Source organism: Anguilla rostrata, chromosome 9, assembly GCF_018555375.3.
Source record: "Anguilla rostrata isolate EN2019 chromosome 9, ASM1855537v3, whole genome shotgun sequence".
Classification (NCBI taxonomy): domain Eukaryota; kingdom Metazoa; phylum Chordata; class Actinopteri; order Anguilliformes; family Anguillidae; genus Anguilla; species Anguilla rostrata.
The window spans coordinates 41,709,909-41,725,698 of NC_057941.1; the positions used below are offsets into that span (position 1 = coordinate 41,709,909).

At 42.0% G+C, this 15,790-nt stretch overlaps 1 protein-coding gene across 6 annotated transcripts in view; it reads left to right on the top strand.

Moving 5' to 3' along the window:
* Positions 1 to 15,790, top strand: part of camkk1a (calcium/calmodulin-dependent protein kinase kinase 1, alpha a) — a 78,163-nt gene that overhangs the window by 14,027 nt on the left and 48,346 nt on the right. For 2 of the 6 annotated variants that reach the window (XM_064352208.1, XM_064352210.1), the window contains one exon: positions 6,613 to 6,670. The exons of the other annotated variants lie outside the window; for them this stretch is intronic. The gene's annotated coding sequence lies outside the window, so the exon portion shown is untranslated. The remainder of the gene's footprint in view (positions 1 to 6,612; positions 6,671 to 15,790) is intronic. 6 annotated transcript variants of the gene reach the window in all.

The following is a 15,790-nucleotide window of genomic DNA, read 5'->3' on the forward strand; positions in this document are numbered from 1 at the left end:
TGAATACTATCTAAAAGTCTAAAAATCCATGTCTAATTCAAATTATTTTGTGATACGTTGTGGTTCATAGGCAAGAGGACGGTTGATGAAATTGTCAGATGTCAGAGGGAATTTTTCTTCCCACTTTAGAATACAAACATAAAACAGATCCACAGTGAGATCTTATTAGTGGCAACTGTGTCCTTCGTCTTTCCCTACATGTGAAACCGTCAGACATCAGTTTGGTGCTAGGTGTTATGTAACCTATTAGACACTTAGCCACAGAACGCCTTCTCCACAAGGAAGATTAAAATCTGGAGTCAGACGCTCAGATTACCGTGTCCTAGCGCAGGGTGAACGGCTCTGCTAATCCCCCTGGTCTGGCTCACTCGATGGCAAACAGTTGAAAGGGGTGGACAGTTAAATCCAGGCGAGAATGACTGGTCCCTTTGGAGAAGCATTCTTGGCCACAGATGTTGTTTTGTTTAGGGTCTATTACGGTGACCTCATTATGACCCTCGCCCAAGCACTGTTGTTGTCCACACTCGTGAGGAATACTCCCGTTGGGGAAAGGGGAGGGGCGTTAAACCCTCGGAGGATTTAATGCAGCTGGCTGGGGTTACCGTGGTTACGCCTGCTGCCAGGAGGAAGTCCCCGCTGGTCTCAGAGGCGCTGGTGTGTCCTTCGGCCTCCGTGGTGCCGGACCTCACAGTCCTGTGAGCTCCACCATCAGGACCCCAGTGCTACTGTACCTGCGAACACGAATCCTCTTCTTCCCCCTATGTGAGGCTCCTGATGGCATCCTGTCCTTAGCTGTTCACGCTCAGAGAGGTTATCTGGGGATTTGGCTTGGATTGCTCCAGGTTATTTTAGTCCAGTCAGATCTCCCATTGTTCACTGGCTTTCGGATTTGAAGTGTCTCTGTGCGTTGTCCTGTTTCGTTACTGTTTATGTATTTTATTTCAGTCAAATTGTCAATTGAGTAATTTGACGTTAAGTTTTTTCTGTGATTTATAAGCCTAGTTGTGGTATTTACAGTGAGATGCCATTCTTTGTGTTTGTTAAAAGCTGCCCTGCCTGTCTAAAAAAAAAAACTGTGTTGAATTGCAGGAAAAATACTAATTGTAACAACAGTAATGTAATTGTACATTGAGTTGAGCCAGATCATGTAATGCAAAACCCTTCGGTCAAGAAATTGAGTTCTATTCAGTATGATATGATATGCAATCTGTAGTCCCAGATTGACCACAGTTTTAATGCTTAAAATCCTGTTTTTACATTGCAGATACTAGCAGTATCACAACAACTTGGTTTGGTATCAAACAGTTTGGCGGCCAAATTGTAACGCTTTACATCAGAATAGCCAGGTGCCGTGGTTCAGCTGGGTGAAAAAGACGGGTCCATAGGGATTCAAATGAGAAAATCCTGTCCAACTTCCACGAATAGCTGTGAGCGTTTTGTAGAGGCATTATTGAAAATGGTGGTTTTTCGCTTTAAATTGCAGCCTACAACAATGCAGACGTGGGACCACAGTCATAAAAATGTCCCTACACTTAAACGTAATCTTTTCCCAATTTTACGCCTGATTTATAAATTTAAAAAATGGACACCGAAAAAAGTAGCTTAAGTTGGTTTCTGCATCTTACGCATCTGTGATATATAAAACTTGTGACGTAGAACTCATGTGAACATGTGTTACCATTACCCTTCTTTTGAATGCAACCAATGGCAGCCATCTTCCTCTAGATAGTATTGAAGCCCGAACACAGCCGACTATAGCCTACCTCCACATATCCAGCAAGCGACGTACTTACATCTGGTATCAAATGTACGTAGAGATACGATTATATCCATGTCAGAGTGCGATTTTATAAATAAATATGTAGTCATGGTTTTCTGCGTAGGCCATTGTTTAAGATACAACAGGAGAATGGCTAATAGACGCCTGCTGCGCTCAGTGACAGTGTTTTGTCAAGGCAAGTTTACATAGCACAGGTTCCGCAGTTTCCTGGCATCCTGACGCCAGTCCTTTGGCGTTCTGCCGTATTTCCTGCTTTCCACGCTAACATATTGTCCTCCGCAATGATTCTGATCCGATACTAAAGTGTAAATGACATTCCAGTAGCAGTGTGAGCTGTCTGTGTCACACCTCGTTAATATACCCAAGCCTGCCATGTACAGTAGGAGCACTTGAAAGCAAGCATCTCAGTATGGCCCAATGTAGCAAGCTCTTTGCTAGTAATGATGCATAGTTCATTTAAAATTCATTTTGAAACAATGTTGAGCCAATTCAACGTCTGTTTTATAAAACTTGTGAAACTTACCTATGTGCAATATTTGTTGTTTTTTTTTAGCTTTACAGAGTAGCTGTTCAAAGTTCAAATGTCTGTTTTTGTTGCTTTTATCAGCAGTGAGACAAGCTCATTTGAATGATTTAGTAGTCTCTTACCAACCCCATAAATCATTTTTAGTTTTTGATTACTCCTCTCCTCTCTGTTGCTGGTGAGAGCGACCTTGCTTTGCTGGCCAGAGACCAGAGGCAGAAACAATCTGGACAAAATCACTGAACATTTCAATTAAATTGGTTCCAAACGAATTACGTGCTCTTAACAATGTAAATGGCTTCAGGATAACCATCTAAACGTGCTCTTAGGGCTCGGGTTTGGATTACAAAAACACTGGCTTGTTGCAGGGAGTCTGAAAACAAGTTTCATTTCAAATCTAATTAATTTGAGCAGGGAAATGTAATAGTTCAGACATCAGATTGAGTAAAATCTGATTAATGAATTGTCAGTGCTGGCTGCATTCCTTATGTAATTTTGATTTGTTAGATAACACGCTGGACACGTTTAGTGAACTTATTCTTCTCCACAGTGGGCAGTGCTGGGCTCCACAGAGATGGGAATGATTCGGCTGGACTTACTGTCAGAGAGGTGGTGTCTTCCTTTAGCCAGTGGGTGAAACACTCATTGGAGAGCTCCCTGCTTCTATAACACTCCCACCCCCTGCTTTATTTCATACAGTAATAATGTCAGCTTGTTTCCACGTCTTCATAGCTGCAGTTTTCTACACAGCCAGACTCACATTATTCTGTCTTTTTTAAATAAAAATAGAAAACCCATCGATAATGTTTGTACTCGGCCAGGATATTTCATTTCGTACCAGCTCTTTGTTTGTGTTGCAGCGTACACTGATTATGATGGCCCCCATTAATAGCACTGACTAAGATGGCTGAGCTTTTCTCTCGCGCTGGAGTAATGCGGTAAATGGGGTACATAAAATTACCGGAAAATAAATTACCAGGGAGAGCATTTCTGGTAAAGCATCCTTAAAATAATTGCAACTGTTGTGATTTGTTATTGCTTATTTGGTTCGGTTTTGCATTATTTTGCAATTCAGATGCCTCAGTTCCAGTCCTCTGATTTTACATATTATTGCGATTCTGTCTATTTATATTAATGAAATGTGTTCTTTTCTTTTTGAGAATATCAGACGGATCGGATGCTCCTGCAAATATTTATAAATTTTGATGAAATGCACTTTGTGGAATTTTAGTTCAACCTGGCTCAGAATGAACTGCCCACGCATAACCGGTGGTTAAGTTGGCACACGCTGGCCCTGTGCCTGGAGCCTGAATGGAGAAAGTGCTTTGGGTATGGCTGAAAGTAATGGGGTCTGTGGCACCCTCATGCTCCTGCCTGTTACAGCCCAATTCACCAATGACCAGTGAAAAGAAGCTGCTCACAGGGTGATTGATGGCAGTGTCCAAAGCACCACGCAGAAGCGATAACAGTGACATCACAATGGGGACGTCACAACAGTGACGCTCACATCTCTGGGGGCTGTGCTTGGATTGGTCAGCATGCTGGTCTTATTGGGCCAGCCAGGGCTGCTGCACCACACTGGCTCATCAGGGGGAGTGGCCTAGTTGGCACAGGCCCGCCCACTTCCAGATTTACCCGAAGAACAATGGGCAAAATCAATGAAGAGCCATGAACGGGAAAGTCAGGTTGTTCCCTTCAGTCTTGAGCCCTGTCAAGCTGGGAGGCCACTTCGTTCGGCATAACATCCATCAGCGCTTGGTAGAATCTGTTGACTCATCTGCCGCGCGGAGAATCAAACATTTGATAACAATATTTAGGAGATACAACAGAAATTAATTCAAAGAGATTCACATGTGTGCAGGAGAAAGAACATTTCGGTTGGTTTTTGAACAGTGAAAATGGCACCTCTGATTCTCAGTTGGTGCGAAGAGCCTTTCTGGCCTATTGCAGTTGCAGATTGGCGCTCGCATCGCTATTTTAACGGTCTCTCTGTTTGAATGTAAAGTGCTTAGCGGCGCTGGAGACTTCCTGTCAGTCCTGCGGCTGAGGAAGCCGGCAGTTGACACCGCGGAAGATGAGAAACGACAAACGCCGCGCGTGTCTCCCTGTCTCTTTCCCCCCGCTGTTGGTGTGCGAGCGCCAGCGCGGCACTGCAGTTCTCCTGGGAGTCTCCCCCTGATGAAACCTGTCACAGGTGCCCTCACGCAGGTTATCTGACGGGTCAGAAGTGTGTCCGACAGCCAGGCAGATGTCAGCTCCGTGAGCCACCGCACGTTATTCAGAGCTGCACTCCGAGCAGAATGAGGAATGTGAAACAACGGCACTCGTGCCCCACGGCCGTCGGAGTGAGCCGAGTTTGGATACAGTTCCCAGCTCTTTGAGGCCGTAAAATTCTCCGTCTCTGGCTTCTTGCAGACCTTAATAAGCAGAGCGACACGGATGCCTGAAAGCAAATGAATATGCGGCCGAACACTGGTCCTCTCGTGAGACTCGTTCCTCCTCCCTGACCTTTAAATGTCTTACGAGACATCGTGGAAGCCGCGCACCTGGCACCGAGAGTCGCGTAAAATCACATTATTGCTGAAAAGCAGAAAAGTCTCCTTCTACCACCTTTGTGTGCGATCGTTAGGGCTCTGGCTTCGACTCCAAAACGCAAGTGTCCTGGCTAGTTTCAGCCTGACACTGTTGTCATTTCCCGTCTAGCGCCTATGCTGTTAAGTTAGCACATGACCTTGCCCCCACGCGGGGGGGTTGACCGCAAAGTGAGGTGTGGTTGTGGTAATTGTCTGCCTATTGCTATTTTGATGCAGCTGCAAGCTTTTGTGGTATGGCCAACCGATGCCCTGGTCATAAGACATGTGACAGTTTTACTGTTGTTTTAAGGACACAATGTGAAGATGGTAATGTGCCTGCATTGGCAAGTATGCAATGCGCATACATGCCTCTGTCTGTTACACACACAGTTGCACACACACACATGCATAAAAATATAAGAATGACAATGTGAAAGATTATTATTGTATATACCAGAAATACACAATAAAAATGACGACATGTCATAATCAACAGTCATAATATGGATAGAAATTAGGCAATCGCAGTAATGAGGAATAAAATTGGCAAATGGACAATTTTGGGACAATGGCTATCGTGTCTGATGACATGTATGTAGTGCTCGAATTGTAATTCATTGGAAAACTCACATAAACACGCACTGTGGCCTAACAGAGACGAGTTTCGAGAACCGAAAATGCACTTCAAATGTTTGCATAAGACAGGTGTAAAATTACGGTACGGCTGTCAGCTGGCCTGAACATTCCTTTGTGGCGTGTTGCATAGCATTACCAAAAGTCGTGAGCGTCTCAGACATAAATGAGGGCACATTATGGGAGCGTGGTTGTGAACTGCCTGTCCGGTTAACGAATCGAAACGCACCAGCATCGCCGCTGAGGAGGAATCAGCCGCCAGGAGAGCTGCTTCATCCATAGCCTGGTAAGCAGGAGGAGTGGTTTATTTGATTGGTTTAATTGATCTGCTGTCAAACTAGCAAAAGTGGGCGTGGCCACGCCCTAAGTGTACTAGCACATTGCGCTTTCGACCGTTGAAACAGAGCCCTTAGAGTTACGCTTTGTCAAGGCTACAGTGTTGTGGTTTGCAATGGAAAATGGAGAGGAGTTCTCATGGTGTCTGCAGTTTGACTTTTAAAATGGTAAATCCTTCGCTGCCATGGTAATGCAATTTACGCACATTTGTTTGGGTCCCTGGCCGGCCCTGATTGGCTGATGTGGAGATACCCACGGGCTGATCCCTTAAGGGAAGCGGCCTGGTTTCTTTCACTGTTGAAATGGCATTGTTCTCTGCCTGGAAGTCACGGACGTACGGAGCGGAACAGTGAGGATTCTGCGTTGCGATGCCAGGTGTTCAGTGTGTTTTAATTGCCTGACCTTTTCCGAGTCCCCCACCCCGCCCTCTGCAGAATTCCTTTGTCTGTATTTACGGCGTGCCAGGGGAATAAATATCTCCCCTCCGCTCCACGTGTGCCAGCAGGGCTACGAGTAGAGTCAGGCCATCCCTCCACCTCTACAAACAGCTGGGCAAAAACCTCCAAAAACACCTGCGACCGTGACGGTAGCCAAATTGGGAGTCGGGGGGACATTTTTGTGCTGGCAACGTATTTGAGCCGCGAGGGTGGGGTCGCCAAAGTGTCGGGTTGCCGCGAGAGACGTGAGACGGCGGGCCGGTGTGTGGGTAAAACCCGATCTGCGGAAGGCGTCGGCCTGTGAAACTTTAATGGGCCCCTCTTTTGTAGGTGGGGGGCCCCCTGCACCACAGAAGAAGGCGGGAAATCCAGGTTTTCTCAGATCTAGGTGAGCCTCCGCCGCTCCACTCCGCTTTCTCCCAGGGGCTCCCACAGCTCCTGTCAGAGCTGCCGCTGCAGCCGTCCCAGTGGAATCCAGCTTAGCACTCAGCCCTCTACAGGGTCTCTTCTGTTTTCACGGCTTTGGCTGATGTGCTGCGTGTGTGAGTGTGTGTGTGTGTGTGTGTGTGTGGGTGTCTGTTTGTGTGTGTGTGTGGGTATGTCTGTGTGTGTGTGTGTGTGCTGTATGTGTGTGTGTCTGATTGTATGTGTGCAGGTGTGTGCGTGTGTGCATGTGTGTCTGTCTGTGTGTGTGTATGTATACACGTGTGTATCTGTGTGTGTGTGAGTGTGTGTGTGTGCGTGTGTATGTGTGTGTCTGTTTGTGTGTGTGTCTGTCTGTGCGTGTGTTTCTGTGTGTGTACGTGTGTGCGTGTGTGTGTGTGCGTGCGTGTGCGTATGTGTGTGCAGTGAATTGAGATTCACACATTTCCTCTGAAGGGATGTTTTATTCATGAGGTATGAAGCTGCATGACGGTGCATCCTTGTTAACACCACAATGCGAAGAGCCCGTCAATATCTATTCTGCCGCCGCTACATTTTCTCTTTCTGCATTCAGGCGTTCAGCGTTGGGTGCCTCATGCTGTGCCTTACATATGCAGCGGTCAGAGTCTGGAACTTCCCCTGACATTTTGAATCGAGCACCAGCACCTCCAAGCTGAAACAAATTCTCAGCTGGATGTCGTTTGTCAACAAACCCTGTTTTAGCGATGCGCCTCCTGTCTCCGACTGATGTTGACATATAAATGCGGTTGGTTGGTTCTGAGGTACCAGGATATAGAAGTAAAACGTAAGCAAAAAATAGCCTTTGCTACATGTGAAGGGGGAAAGCACAATGACCTAGATACGTGGCTGTAGAAGTTCCATTGTACCAGACACGCTCAGGAAAATTAAGGGCGTATACCCTAATTAATTATATCTGTTCTAAGGGGAAGTCAAAGCAAAAGCCCAACAATTGTGTGCAATTGATGCCTGCTCCTAATTCACAAAGGCAGACTCCCTGTTGAGGCTTCTTAATGGAAGGTCTGCGTCGTTATGATTCGGAGCAGTTTGTGAGCGTGTGCACAGGGTTGTATTAACAGGCTGTGATGTGAGCCTGTCGCGGGCGATTTGCTGTCGCTCCATCACCTACGCCAGATCTCTCACGGATGTATATGTATGTTTTATGAGCTCCTCGTGCGGCATATAGATCGGTATTCTGTTGCTATAATTCACGTACGTGTCAGTAAATGCCTTAATGGACCTGGAACATAAACAGAATTGAGTGCATTAAAGGGTTTAATTAACCACGGCATTGTGGGGGAAAAGGTCTTCCCTTAACAGGCAATGCGGTGTGTCTTGCACCTTACTAATTGACAAATTCACAGATTATTTTTTCCTATGCACCTGATGTCATTACTGCAATCGGTTTTAAACATGTAATCATACATTTTACATTTAAATTACATTGCTGTTAATTTGTGACATTTGGAACGGTAAACGTGTTTAATGGGTGTAGGAAATGAAGACATACTTATTCGAATGTTCATACCATTAACCTACGTGCACGCACACAGAACAGGGTGATGTCACTGCGGATCCTGGTGTAGAATCAGGGAGAAGATCTGTAAAGCCCCTTCATGCAAGTTAATACATTGACACCATTGATCCTTAATTTAAGGTCTCGGTGCAGTTCAATCTTTGTCCGCACTATGCTAATTATGTTCTGATTGCTGCAATTAAGAGGGGAAAATGTTGGCTGGGAGAGTGACCATGCTGTTCTTGGGAACCGTCTTACATTTCATGGGCTTATAAATGCATATACAAAATATTTTATAAAAATATATAAAAGTTTTTTTTCTTTTAAGTGTAATATTCATAAGTCCAAAGCTGGTATAAAAGGGTATGGCTGATACAGAGCAATGACAAGACAGGACTTGCACTCAGTTGTCATATGAATTAATTTTGATTTCCATTATTACATTTTCAAACAGTATGAAGCACATAGATGTGTTTTCGCTGACAAAATGTAATTCATCAAAGAAAAGTAACTTGGCAAACATAACTATAATATAACTAATATTTGTGTGTATTGCTGCCTGTAACTTCAGAGCTACTGCATTTCCTTTCATTCTAGTGGGAATTTTATTTTCAGTGACTTGGAGGAATAAAGTGAACTTTATTTATTTATCTTTGCAAATAGCTTTTTAGCTTCCAGCAAAAGTAGTTGTCTTTTGGGGTGTGTGGGTGCTGCATTTCCATTTTCCAAATTAGAGAATTCATAAATTGAAATTGGCGACAGTCTGTGTGTGTGCACATTAAGTTTTCTTTATTATTACTTTGGGATTGAATGCAAACAAACAATTATTTAAAACATTAAATTAAGCTATCTAATTACAGTACAAACTTTTTATAGTATTTGTGAGTTTTCCAGATCTACTGTAAGTCAGTTTATTTTACAGAACTTCTACACCAATAGGGAACATTTTGGAAAAGAATCTATACAGATATCACATATAAAAGTTACTTCCCACTTCAGTCTGTGCTATTTTCCAACCCACCCCTGCAGTCCCCCCTAAACCTCACCCCTACTGCTCAGTCGCTTAGTTGCTGAGTTGCTTGGTTGCTTGTTTGGTTCACGTCACTTTTCTTGGTGATTTCTGCTCTGCTTGGGCTGCTGGGAAAATCTCATATTATCTGAGACGTGACTCATGCTCTTCCTCGAACATTACTGTCTGCGGTCTGAGTAGTATCACAAGTGGGAGCAGTAGGCAGAATAAATTCAGGGAAGGTTTGAATGACCTATTTTATAAGATTTCAAAGCCAGTTTAATTTCTACTCCTCTTCAATCATTTCATCATCGCTCACTGATGCAGCCTCCACTATCAGTTTGGGAGAATGCAGGCAAGCATGTGCTGTCCTTCGAAGTACACAGTGCCAACTGACCCTTCTTATCTCACGATATTTTGTAAGTCCGCTTGTACAGACTCGAGTCAGAGGAAGACCCCTCGTGCTGAGCTTAACAGGCAGACTTGTGGGTGCCCTTGTGGGTGCTAGGCTGTTGGGCCTAGCGGTCATTAGCGTGGTCCAGAATCCATATCTAACCAAGGGACCCATCCATGACCTGGAGCAGTATCTTAAATAATAGTCCTTAAAGGGCCAGTTCACCCAAAAATGAATTTAAGGTATGTTTCTACTCACTCGGAGTAGTATCTGTCCACTCAGATGGTTTTGCTGCAGTGTGATGAGTTTTCTAGATATTTGCTGCAGCTCACCCTGATAAAACAGACTGTGCAAGTCCATCCTTGTGCCTGAAAGCGCCAAAAATTTACCCTCAAAAAATTCAACAGCAAGGTCTCTTTCCAAACATAATCACACGGTTACTCACAAACATCCACAGAGCTTAATTTGTGCCTGGTTTCATCGATTACTCCGACCACAATACACGTTTCAACCAAGGTATGCCATGGAGTGTTGCAGTTTGTAGTCCTAAAACCTGGAAGTTAGCATTTTTTACCCATGAGTTCCCTGTACAGATTTTCAATGCTTTTTCCCATAGGGTTTTCTTTTTGTGCAGAAAATAACATCTGCAGTTAACATAAACTTAAACGAGTTTCACGTTTTGTTATATAACATATATTACACGGATTAATATCTGAAACATGAATTTAACGCTGTTATGCACTTTAATAAAGTAAGCTGCTAACTTAAGTTGCTAAGTGGAATCATACCTTAATTTAATTTTTGGGTGAACAGCCCCTTTAATTTTTTCATATTAAGAAATGCCAGGTTTGATACCTTTTCACACTGGCATTTTTGTAGCAATATCAGTGTCATTGCATTCTGTAATTGCTCATGTATATGCTGTTTCCCTCTGGTGGTGTTGGGTGTGACAGTCCCACCAAGTATTCAAGTGTGATGACATACACACAGGAACCTGCGTGCCGAATGGGAAAATCTAAAAAGCATCTTTAAAATGAGGTTTGATATGTTGCTCAATATTACTATGTCAGATGGCATTGTTGGTTTTCTGCAGGCAGTCTTATTTATCTGAAATATGCTACTGCTAGATTATCTTTAAAGAAAAATAAGCACAGGCAAAAATGCTCTTGTTTCGTTTCAAATGGAACTCTGGTATTTGGAAGTTGAAAACAACCACCAGTCATCACAGATGAAGGCAATTCCACCAAAACTGAAAAAGGATAGACACTTTAACAGGATGAGCCACTCAGCAGACCAATGATCTACTTCTGTCTGCTTAGCTACTTCATAACCAGCTCATTAAATTGGATCAGCTGGCAGGACACGGATATCAGGCACAGGCAAAATAATTCTGAAAACTGAAAAGAGCATAAAGGATCCCAGTTAATCAGCCTGTTATTTATCAGTTCAGCATTTATCTGTTTTGCTCTTATCATTTAAAATGTCAAGGTTAGTTATGCTAAGCTGTTTTTCCCTTGGCAAGATTTCATTCTACCGTTTTAAATTTATTAAAATGCATTGTAGGGTCTGGTTTTAGCCATTCATTGGGCCAATTCAGTGTATTGCCCTAGTTGAAAATAGAAATCCATTGTTATTCATGAACCTCAGAATTGTTAGAAAATTGGCTGCATCACTTAATTTTGCTACAGATGCACAATTTGTGATCATGAGCACATCAGCAGACAAAAGCACACAAAGCAGTCACGTGCAACACATATAGTCGGCAGGCCTAACAGGAATACTGAAAACGATAATTGCCATTTATCTATCCGATGCTTTCTTTACTAAAGGAATGTTTATGAAAAGGGTTGTTTTGGGGGGAGGGTCCAAATCTCCTCCACACCACACGTTGCCCTCCGTGTGGGACAGACTTCTGATGAAGTGCCAGAAACAGAGTGGAGAAAGTGTATAAATGTGCGTGTTTCTCTTCTGAAATGTGTTCTTTTTCGTGGAGATCACCTTTGTCTGCACTGGCTATGATGCCATGAAAGGTGAAGATTAGAAGTAGATTGATTTTCATCCTAACCTGAAAATAATTCTCTTAAATTAATTTTTGGCTCACTGCACGTTTTATGCAGTATATCTGAATTATATATTTTTTAAAATATTAATTGTACAGTGGATTGCAATATATGGATTTCTTCCTGTATGCATTTTCTTGCATTTTTCAGGAAAGTGTGTACAAAAGCACTGCAGCTAATGAAGTTAAATGGGGTTTACTGTACATTTTCTTCATTATTAGGATTATGTATAGCAAAAATATTAAGGCCAGCTTCCTTATTAATTTTTTTCTTTGTTTAACTTCAGAAATCTGATTGATTATTTTAAGAGAAAAGGCAGCCCTATATGCAAATTCAGGTCAGGATACTGCTTGACGGCCAATTAATTTCTCAAATTAGTTAGCTACAGTAGTACCAGATGTCAAATTCAGGAGTGTGTGTTTAACTTAATTTGTCAAAGTCATTTTGACAGTGATATGATCTAATTTAAAGGTTCCATTAATTCCTCTATAAATATTTCAGTGTTAAGACTGCTGACATTTATCTTGAGTGCATGTGTTAGCTCCAAATGATTGTGCCCTGTGCTTTCACAAAATTGAAAAGAAAAAATGTTCTGGCTGCTCTCAATTACACTAAATTAAATGTTTTACTGAGGAAGAAACCAAACTACTGAAAACGGCAGTGTTGCAAACAGCAAAGAACAAGAAAGCCAGTAAAGCAGTTAGAATTTAGAACTATGTTACTAATTACTAATACATGTGTTACTAAATCTATTTGGCATTGATAGGTTCATTTTAAAACATGTTGAAAAATAAATCTGTTAATACATGTAAAATAAAAAAAGTTTAGGGATTACTATTTTGAATCATCATCAAGTAACTGGAAACTTTATTTACACCAAACCTTTACTTTTCAGATTACAGTAAAGATTTACTTTATCAATGGACTGGCATAAAAAAATTGTTTACCTTTACAAGTTCACCTGAAGAATATTATTGAGTTAGAAGAGATTTTAGAATTTTCTAAATATGTAAACTCTTGTAAACCTCCTTATAGCACCAAGAAAAGGACCAGAAAACTCCAAAAGGCCATTCTATTATTGAAACAGTTAAAATGACAAATTATATAATATTCTGTATAATCGATACTAATTCTAATTAAACATCCAAAATTTGGCTATCCTTAACATTTCAGTTTTGGTGGATTTGGTGACATCTGTGGTAACTGCTGGTCATAACAGTTGATTTTCATACTCCAAATAACAGTTCCTTTCAAATTGAAGCTATTACTAGGGCTCCTAAGCAGGTGGAGTACGTTTTTTTTTTTTTGGATGATAATCCAACAGAAGCGTATTTTGGAGAAAGAAGACTGCCTAGAGACAACCAAAGAAGTGGTGTGACATTGAGCAGCATATCAAACATTTTGTAAAAGACGCTTTTTGGATTTTAGAAGCTTGCTCTTTTGCATTCGGCATGCAAGTTCCTGTATGTGCATCATAATTGGCGGGATTGTTGACACTGGAAAACAGCAGTGTCAACACATTGAATTGATATCGCTAGAAATATGCCAGCTTGAAAATGTACAACGTGCCATTTTCTAATATGAAAATATTAAGGATTTTCACTTTAAGTGGACAATTAAACTGTAAACTGGTGGAATCTGCAAGTAGAAATTTAAAGAAGTGCATAATGACAGAAAGATGAACAGAAATAATAATCGTACACTGGCTCATGGATTTAGGCTCACTACATAAAATTAACAACAACAAAAAAGGCATTTAGAAAGACATTAGACTGAAAATGACCAGAGACCAGTAAACCAGGCATTACCAAATAAACACCAAACGTCTACCTTATGTGCAACAGGAACAAAAGCAAGGCAGTACAAAAAAGATGGGCTACATAGGTTAAGATAGAAAAACGCAACTAAGGAGGCACCAAAAAATGAATCAAGTCATTCTCTCAATTTTAAACTCCAAAATCTAAACTCTAAGTGCTTCTGACATCACTTGGCAGTCAGATAAATAATTCAGTTGGCTAGGGATTGAAGCTGCTGAGCATGACCGGGTGATGGTTGTCGATTTGTGGTGAGGGCTGCCTTGTCTGTGGTCTGCTTTTTCTAGTACAGACTCTGTTAAAAGGAGAGTCTTTTTTCTGAAAGAAGCTGGTATGTCAAAGTAGAGCTTAGCACTATGATATTATTGAAAGATTCATTTATTTTTTGGGCCTCTTTTTAAGGACACAAAACAGAAATGTTATTGAATAGCCCTTACAAAAATAGTAAACTGTGAAACCAACGGACATTATTTACACAGGAATCGAGATATTTAAGTAATATTCTCAGTTGAACACTATGAATTGCTCTTTTTTATTTTAAAAGAGCTCAGGCCATTCAAACTTGAAATGGGTGCTAAGTGTTCTCATAGTGCAGGGGTGGAGGTCCTGGAGAGCCAGTGTGTATGCAGGTTTTTGTTTCCACCAGTTACCCTGGCTAAATGAGCCAACTGACTGTACACACCAACACTGGTTCGCTCGTAGATTAGATCACAGTACAATGTTTCACGTAGGGACACAAGGACAGTCTTTGGCTGTCATTCATGCGCTTATGAAGAAATGTAGCTAAAACATCAGATGGTGTAAATGTTCGGGCTAATTAAGTCATTCAGGCCTGGAGTTAGCATGAAAACCGGAAACAGTTATGGCCCTCATTGCCCAGAGGCCTTAGTGTGATGTGGCCATAATCTAAATACTTCTGTGCCCGCATACCTTTTCAGTGAAGTAATAAAAAAATACTTCGGTGATAAACGGCTCCTGAACACTTGTGTGTATCAAGGGCTTCATCTTGTCTTTAATTGTCAAAGACTTCCTTTTGATGCCTGGGTGGGAGGAGAGCAGGAAAGAGGCATGCTGGGTATTAAACTTTGCTTAATGGCCTAACCGGAGTGGATCGCCTTGCATCAAAACATACCTTCCCTCTCTCGTATGTTATCTTCAAAACTAGGGGTCCAACACGTGTAAACTTTCAATATAGACAAGCATCAATATTACGGTCATTCAGAGTTTTCCCTCTGTGTAGAAAAATTCATTTCACTTGGCTCAGTGAAGGCAATCTTAGCAGTACTCGTTCAGAATGGCTCTGAAGATTGTCTTTGCCTGTAGCCGCGGACGGACTGAGTCAGGTGCTCCCCAGGGGTTTTTCCTGGCTCGAAATAGGGCCTAGGTGGTGACTTTCTGTGTGACGGCGACTGCGGCCCGTCCAGCTTTGCTGCCACCGATGCATCGTCTCCCTGTATTTAGCTACATTTAGACTGTGAAGTTCTCTCTTCGAGAGGTGCATTGAGATGAGGAAACGTGACAAAAAAAAATGGAAACAGTTAAAATATTTATTGAAGGGTTACATATTGTGCCAGATTGGGCTTGGGGGGAATACAACATAGCCTATTCTGAAGGTTTTACGTAGTGTAAGGTTGTCATTCTACAGGAACAGTGGTATTTGGAAATGCAAAATGTCTCAAAATGCTTTTTCATTTTCATTGCTCAAAACTTGGGTGTGATATTAAGTGTTTTACTTAATGAATCCACACAAATGCCAGCTAACTATATTTAAATATTTTTTACACATTCTCTCAATGAATGCTTGCACCATCCTTTTTTATGACTGGTGTTACTTGTACCTTAAACAACATTTTCAGAATTTTATTTCCTAGCTCAATCTGCGCAGATAGGCAAAAACAGTATGGGTTAATACAGTAGAATCCACTTAATGGCATAATGGCCATATGCCATAGTTTGGATATGTCCATGGAATTATATCTAATTACATCGCATAATGATCTATAAATATACGTTAAATCTGGGCAGATGCGGCATAAATAAACTGACAATTGCCGCGTAAAGATGCAAATCCACCAAATTTTATGAAGGTAGGCGGTTTTTGCCGAAGGTCACGTCGATAGCGGACGCCTGAGCGGCATGTGTGGTTGTCAGCACTCTCTATCTGTTACTGTCTGTTTCCTTCTTTGTGCATTAAAGCAGACGCTACTGTAGACGCTAAAGTGTCTAAGCTTGAGAGCACTCCGAGGTTATGCGCGATTTCTCCTATATGCGGCT